Source organism: Camelus ferus, chromosome 13 (genome assembly GCF_009834535.1).
Source record: "Camelus ferus isolate YT-003-E chromosome 13, BCGSAC_Cfer_1.0, whole genome shotgun sequence".
NCBI classification, from domain to species: domain Eukaryota; kingdom Metazoa; phylum Chordata; class Mammalia; order Artiodactyla; family Camelidae; genus Camelus; species Camelus ferus.
Window position 1 is genome coordinate 4,869,071 of NC_045708.1, and position 6,745 is coordinate 4,875,815.

The window sequence follows — 6,745 nt, forward strand, 5'->3', positions numbered from 1 at the left end:
TAATGCCTGGTGAGATGTCCTGTCGTGTGTACAGCAGTCCCTTAGTGGAGGTGGGGGGGGGGGTGTCACTAGGCCCATGTTACCGAGGGAGAAACTGGTGGGAAGGGACTTGCCCTGGGTTACCCAGCGGGTGTGTGTACAATCGAGATTCAAGCCTGGTCTGTCTGACCCCAGACACAAGATGCCCTGGACTGTGTGGTCTCCTGCTGCTTGGCCAGTTGCCAAAGGAATCTGGAGAGCCAGGCGGCAGGGAAGCCCTCAAGCCATTAGCTGAGGCACTAGGCTCTCCTGCTCTTCCCTGGAGCCTGAGGACCGTTCAGCTGGAGATGGAGCTGGCCGGCCAGCACAGGCCCCCTGCGCCAGGGCACGGCTTTCGACGTCTGCTCACACCTTATCCATGTCTTATTCACTCTTCTTATGGGAGCCATGTCCTGAAAGTCCAGAGGCCACCATAGCACACAGGGCTCCGTCTACAGGCTTGAGAAGGAACAAGAGTGACAGCCACCTGTGACCCCAGGCTCCGGTTCACCCTCCCCCCACCGGCTGCCCAGAGATGGGAGGGCGGCTCTGGATGGATGTGCCCGACCCCCGGCAGACTCTGGGTCCTCCGCCTCTGCCGTCCCAGCCCTCCTGTCCCTGAGCCCCAGGAGGGCACCTGGCCCTCAGTGGGCACTTGAATGCTTGAAAAACGAGTCCCTGTGTCCTCCGTGTAGGTGAGCGGGGCCTCTTTTGGTACCTGGTCTGCACAAAGCCAAACTTGATACACAAGACCGTGTGGGACCCGGTGGCGGGGGGATTAGAAAAGGCGCGGCTCCCTGAGCCCCACCTGCAGCGCTTCCCAGCTGCCTGACCCGAGCAAGCCCCTCAGCGTCTCTCACACGCCTTTGCTCATCTGGTGAATGGAGCGGATGACGCCTGTCCCCAGGTCCTGGCAAGGCCGCCTGCGATTCTTCATGAAGGTGCCCGGGCGGGGCCGGCAGGTGCATTTCACAAGAGTGGTGTGTGTGCCAGACACCCCTCTTCCGTTATCGCCTCCTCCCGCCCCAACTCCAGTCCCAGGTCACAGAGATGGGGACATCCGTGGTTTGAGTGCCTATGTCTGTGTGACTCTGACTCAAGACATTCACGCGTCAGCAGCGGCTGAAAGTGTCGTCAGAATAGCCCACGGTGGCAGTGAAACTAAAACCTCCAGATTCCTCAGCCTCCTGAGACGTGATGCCTGCAAGGAAAGTGCCCTTCTGAGTTTCCTGTGGCTGTTGAAACGAACTACCGTGGATTCTGTGACTTAAAAACCACACCTGTGTTATCTCACAGCTCTGGAGGCCGGAAGTCCCGAATCAGCCTGGGCAAGGTGAGGGCAGGTCCACGCCCCTCCTGGAGGTTCTAGGGAGAATCTGCTTCTTGGCCTCTTCCAGCCTCTAGAGAGAGACCGCTCACGTTGCTCGGCTTGTGGCTCCGCCTCACTCCAACCTCTGCGTCTGCAGTCGCATCACCTTCTCCACTCCTGACCCTCCTGCTGCCTCTGGTGTGGACCCTTGTGACTCCAAGGGGCCCCTCCCCCAGGATAGTCTGGGATCAACTCCCATCTCAAGGTCCTTAACGTAATCCCATCTGCATTGTCCCCTTTACTGTGTGAGGTGCCATACTCAGTGTTAAGGTTGGGATGGAGACAAATAATGCCCCCCCACTCCACCCCAGATCTGAGTCATCACCTCCCTGACTCTTCTAACCAGGGAGCTAGCACCTGGGCCAGGTGTCCTGGGAGCCCCAGCCAATTGTGGGGATTCTCGAATAAAGAGCCTTCTCCCCTTAACTGATTAGGATACAAAAGTGGAGTGGGAGCCTCAGCACCCTGGCTCTGAGTGGAGATACCTTCTTCTAGTGGCTTCCAAGAGGAAGCCCCTGGGCTGGACAAGATACGATGAACTGAGGCAGGACAGGGCCAGCACATGACCGCTGGGGGGCCCTTTCCACCTGGGCTGGCTCGCTGGGTACAATTTGCAGCAGCAAGGACCACACGCTTCCTGGCCTGGTAGGACAGGATCAGCCACTCACTGTAAAGAACAGCCTGGGTTCTGGAAGTGGACCATCTGGGCATCCTCGGGCCCAGCTCAAATGGGGGCTCTGGCTCTCCTGGCTCTGCACTCCAACAGTAGGCGAGGCCGGGCTCCAGCCTCACCGGAGCCTCAGCCAGCCGCCTCCAGGAGCTTTGTTTGAATAATCGACTCTTTTTGCATCACTGGGCATCAAATCACTTTCCACCTCACACAGCTGCTGGGGCCTCTGTTTCCCGGAAACCAGCCTTTCAAACAGGGACTTTGAGTGCCAGGAAAGTTTGTCCTCTCCCCAGACTATCGTCAGGCTCCGGCAGGCCTGTCTCCTCCTGCCCCTGGCCAGCCAGCCCTTCCCTCCGGCGAGGAGCGGGGTGCCAGGCCTGCCCTGACCCTGCGTCACTGATTCCAGCCACCACATCAGCTCAGTAGATGATGGTCTCGTGTTAGTCTCGCAGCAACACTGTGAAGACGGTATGACTGTTTTCAGAGAAGGCGGCTGAGGCTCAGAAAGTTGACCTAACTTGCCAGTTAAGGAGGTGTCAGCATCTGAATGGAACCAAGAGCCATCATCCCCCAAACAGTACATCCTTGGGCTGCAAGATGGGCCCCAGGTCAACCTCTGGCCTCACAACACAGAGAAGCTTCCCTGCTGGGGGCACTGAGATACCTAAACTCTGGGGACAGGGGAGCCACACAGTGTGCTGGGACCAGAGTCAAGGGCACCGCAGAGCCTGGAGCATGACCTTGGAGAGACGCCCCAGACGGGGGAGGGAGGTAGAAGGGAACAGTATGGTTGACTTGGAGCGATGCTTTCTTGGGCAGAAAAGAAGTCAGAACGCTCATCTGGTCCAGCCCAGGCACTCCTCATAGAAATCACTAGAAGACGGTATCTTGGCCCAGAACCAAGGAGATGAGGGTCCAGGTCTGAGCTTCATGCGCCAGTCAGCTGAGGGGAGAGGGCCCTTCACTTGAGAGCCCCACGGCTGACGGTGCTTCTCAGCCCCACAGATTTCAGCCTGTGCTTGTTTATCTCACCCACTCCTCTCCAGACCCCTTTCTTTCTGAAAATGGCCTGAGACTGGGGCAAATAGCAACACTATTACCCTAGATACGGCCCCCAGAGGGTAATGCCCAGGCCGGGCACATGCCCACCGCCTGCTGCAGCGCCACCCACGCACCCCACACCCTAGATATGTGGCCCGCGTCTCCGCCCCTCCTGGAACCCTTGCTCTGTGGCTGCCAAGTTTCGCGGGAGCTGTCCAGCCCTCTGCACTGCAGGGCGCAGAGCAGGACCCCTGAGCTTCCCGGAGCCAAGGGCGACTCTTCCAGCTCCAGAGAAGACCTGGCCTAGGTCTCCCCGCCCTCCCTTGGCCTCACCCTGGGGCGGAGGACAGTGGGTAGGACACAGTCGCACCCTAACCTCCCAGTTGCTGGCACCACGACGCAGCAGGGACGGTCCTGACCTGGAAGGAGGGAGGAATCCAGGACTCCGCCTTGGATTTACACAGGAGACTGGCCTGGTTCCTAAGGATCTCCGCGTGGGTCTCCTTCCTTGTTGGCCATCACAAAGCAGAAGTCTAGGGCTTCGCCCCCGAGGGAAATGGCCAGGAGATATTTCACACCCTGAGTTGTATCTTCCATGACAGTGGTAACCCATGCTCGTTGCTGAAAACTTAGAAACTACAACTAGAACAGGCAGAACTAATTTTAAATTGCAGTCGTCTCAAAGCTTGGCGCTCAAAGGTAGTCACAGTTAATATTTCAGGAAAAATTCTTCCTTCCTAAAGAGAAGTCCAAGGAAGGGTCTCCCTTGGGGCCCCAGGGAGCTTGCTTCCTTTCCAAGAGCCCCGTTGCTCAGCTCTGAGTCTGATCTGTATCTGACGTCTTGCCGTCGAGCGCCTGCGTGTCTGGACAAGGAGCTTTTGCGTGGGATGTGGCCGGTGCCCTCACAGTGGTCCCAGAAAGGGGCAAGGACACACCTGTCCCCACTGACAGAGGAGGACACTGAGGCCTGGAAACTTGCACCAGGTTTGTGAGCAGGTCGGAAGTCAGACCTAAGAAACCAGGTGGCTGAGGAACGAATGGGTGAATAAATGGAGACCGACTGCACCACACGTCACCCTACACACCTGACAGTGCTTGTGAGAGCATGTCCCATGCTCCCCGCCCCGAGTGCAGGATAGGAGGAGAACAAGGCTGGTCCCCGTTGCACCTGTAACCTGCAGGGAGGTCAGCTCGAAGCCTCAGCTTCCTCCCTGCTGGTCGTCTGTGCCAGGTCCTGCCCGCCCTGGGATTGTTGTGGGCACAGAATGCGTAGAGCCTCCACCAAGCCTTCTGGAACTCGGGGCGGAGAGGACCAGGCAGGCCGGAGCCAGCCTGGTGGAGATGTGGGGGGCTGGGATAAGCATGGATGGTCCTGCCCAAGGTACCTGTGACCTTGGACATGCCTCTACCTGCTCCCCTGTGTGGGGGGCCCTGCCTGATCCCTCCTCCCTCAGCTGCGTGTGCCGAGGTCCAGCAGCCGTCCCCTCCGTCTCCTTGGGAAGCCATGAGACAGAAAGTGTGTACATGACACACATCCTGGATGGGCTGTGACAGCTCATCCTGGCCTCGCGCCCGCCCGGTTAGATCTGTCCGCACACTCTGTCCACACAGCACTCTTTGAGGCAGGTGCTACCACTGTCACCCCCATTTTACAGATGAGGCACTTAGAGCACAGAGCACTCACGTCACGTACCTGACATCACACAGTGAGTACATGGAAGAGCTGGCATTGGAGCCGTATGACTGGGTTCAGGGTCCATGATCTCCCTGCTCTGAGTACTTCCTCTGCACGAAGGTGACAGATGTTCACGTGTGGGTCCTGCCAGCCTGGGTGTAAATCTCAGATCAGCTACTTACGAGCTATAGGCCTAAGACGAGGAACCTTAATTTCTGTCTCTGTAAGCCGGGGAAGCAATGCCTTCATGAAGATGCTGTTAGAGGTTTGCGTGGAGTGGCGCAACATGGAGCCCGGTGCACAGTGGGTGTTTGATAAACGGCAGCTATGATCAGGACCCACCCCAGAAGTGAGGTGGACTCTCCTGGGCCGGGGGGCTCAGCAGCTCTGCCCGGCCCCCTGCCCGCCTGCAGCCACCGCCCGCCTGCAGAGAGATCCGGGCACGGCCCCCTGGGCGGTAGCGGGCCCCCCTTGTCCTCCTCCCGCCCCGTTACACACCGAACCAGAGCTTCATGAAGGAACCAAGGCTAATAATTTAAGGAGTAATTTGTTATTAGTGTGGCACTGATGCGGTGAGCTGACCGAAGTGCCTTTCAGCGGATTATTATTATATATTAAGTCTATTGATTTGCTGTGGAGCCACGCGCCGGACGGTCCCTAGCAGCTAGGGACGTGCGTGCGTTTCCCAGATTTATGGAAACCGAGCCCGCTCCAGGGAGCTCTGTGGTCTCACGGCTGTTACTGTCCCCAGGTACCCTCCCAGCAGTGCTGGGGGCATGTTATAGATGAACATTTGAGAGTCGGAGAAGTTAAGGACATTGCCCAGGGCCATACGGATGGTAAGCTGCAAAACCAGGATTCAAACTCAGGTCCACTGGAGTCAAGTCTTTGAAGCTGTGTGCTGGGCACGCAGTAGGGACTCGTTAAATGTGCATTATCATTTCCTCCCAAATGTAAGCTCTGTATCCATGAGAACAAAACATGGGTTTGGGTTTTGTTCTGTTTTGTTAATTCACTAACGCATCTCCAGCAGAATCTGCACTCTTAATATGCTCAGTAAGTATTTAGATGGAAGGATGGAATGAATGAAAAAAGGAAGGAAGGAGGGAGGGAGGGAGGGAGAGATGGACTTCTTGTCAAAGGACCCAGCAAAGAATAGTGTGATACAAGGGAGTCATCACTTTTCTGTCTTTTTTTTTAACTGAAGTACAGTCAGTTACAACGTGTCAGTTTTTGGGGTACAGCACTGTGTCCCAGTCATGCATATACACACATATATTCGTTTTCATAATCTTTTTCATTAAAGGTTATTACAAGATATTGAACATAGTTCCCTGTGCTGTACAGAAGAAACTTTTTAAATCTATTTTTATATATAGCGGCTAACATTTGTAAATCTCAAACTCCCAGATGTATCCCTTTCCACCCCCCTTCCCTGGCAACCATAAGATTGTTTACTATGTCTGCAAGTCTCTGTCTGTTTTGTAGATGAGTTCATAGTGTCCTTTTTTTTTAGAGTCCACATATAAGTGATATCACATGGTATTTTTCTTTCTCTTTCTGGCTTACTTCACTTAGAGTGACGATCTCTAGGTCCATCCATGTTGCCGCAAATGGCATTTTATTCTTTTTTATGGCTGAGTGGTATTCCATGGTATAAATCTACCACATCTTCTTCATCCACTTTTATGACTTGATGCCTCTGTGCGTCTTCCAAAGTCTCGAAGTCTTTGTGCTCTTCAACCTCCCCATGCCTCACACTCCTCATCCTTAAAATGGGATGAGTCACTGTAGCGCCCACCTCACAGGGCCGCTGGGAGGACTCCGTGTGCCAATCCATGCAGACGTGCTCTGGGTGGGGCCAGGGGAGCGAGCCCTCAATCATGGCAGCCCTCGTCACTATGCTGCAAATCCACACAGAGGCTCACGGTCCAGGGACCCTGGGGGAGGAACCACAGGTCCAGGCAGGGGA

The 6,745-nt window shown here is 55.7% G+C and overlaps 1 protein-coding gene across 3 annotated transcripts in view; it reads left to right on the forward strand.

Moving 5' to 3' along the window:
- Window positions 1–6,745, forward strand: part of CAMTA1 (calmodulin binding transcription activator 1) — an 828,030-nt gene that overhangs the window by 632,498 nt on the left and 188,787 nt on the right. The window lies entirely within an intron of this gene.